The sequence below is a fragment of the Amphiura filiformis genome, chromosome 4 (assembly GCF_039555335.1).
Source record: "Amphiura filiformis chromosome 4, Afil_fr2py, whole genome shotgun sequence".
NCBI classification, from domain to species: domain Eukaryota; kingdom Metazoa; phylum Echinodermata; class Ophiuroidea; order Amphilepidida; family Amphiuridae; genus Amphiura; species Amphiura filiformis.
The window spans coordinates 67,096,889-67,098,247 of record NC_092631.1 but is presented as its reverse complement, the minus strand read 5'-3'; positions in this window follow the sequence as shown (position 1 = coordinate 67,098,247).

Here is a 1,359-nt window from a genome sequence, read left to right as displayed (position 1 = left end):
GGCCCCTGAGTTGTTATGCCAGCTGATGCCAGACATCCATGTCCATGACCCCAGGTTGCGACGGTCTGTGAGATCCCATGACCTAGCAGTGGAAGTCCCAAGATCAAACCTTGTGAGCCATGAAAGATCATTTCTACCATCTACAGCCCAATTATGGAATTCTCTACCTGCCCAAATTCCAGCCATTAGATCGAGGGCCAGCTTTAGCAGGGAGGTTAATCGCTTTCTGGGTGCATCCTCGTCAGCAGCTTCTAAATGATTTATTTGTCTCTGCTGTTAATGCCCAGTTATGCCATGTCGTAAAAAAAAAAAAATAAATAAATAAACCGTGTTAAGTCCACAAACTCGTGTATCTGATTTCCCTGTGCGATGTTGCAATTATATAGTTTCAGTTGGATGAAATATTACAAAGCAAACGCATAGTAACAATACTTTGTAACGCTTTGTTCCCCAAATGAGAACAATAGTCTGCATATTGTTATGCAGCATTGTTATGGTAAATAATAGTACAACTCATTGTTGCTAATGTCAAACTTGTCAAAGTTATTGTGATTGTATGATGAGAGCATATAGGCCGCTTAAATTCATTTACTTACATCATCCGCCAAACGGGGGAGGAACACGTATGCTTCAAACGGGGGAAGAACACGTACGAGCCCGAACTTTACCCACACAATTTCTCCTTTTCAGGAGAAATACGCATAAAAAAATTGCAACGAGTGTCAACTTGTAATGTAATAATTATTCTCTTCGAATGATAAACTTGTTTTTGCAAGTGAACTACAAGTCTAGGGCACTATAGAAGATACAGTCCATTAATCATGACAAAATTCAATAGAAAACAAAAGACATTGTGAAGGAAATATTGATTTTTGAAGACCAAAGTAAAGAGCCAACTTGATCAGTGCTCATTTTGAGCTGGTCATAGTGAGTTACGGCTTTCTGGAACCCAGTCGATATGTTATGTAGCCTATAAAGGACATTGCTTGGCCGACTGACATTATATCATTGGCAAGCTAGGATAGGCGTCAACATAGGGGGGGGGGGGGGGGATTGTGTATGGGCCATATATAGTGTCCCCCATATAGACCCCCCTAGCCTTATGATTCGGGAGCTGACAGTCAGACCGTACTTTAAAACAGTCTCCGATATATTTCTTTCGTATATTGTATTTCGTATTTGTAAATTTTGATTTAAAAAAAATAACACGGAATAAAACAAAACTCACTTTTTTCCTGAAAAATCAACTGTAAACCACATGAAGTAATATAAAAAATATCGCAACCGACATCCTCTGATTAGAAAAATAGGAACGTTCTGGTGCTGAAAAGAATAACGGAATCTGCACAGCATAACGAT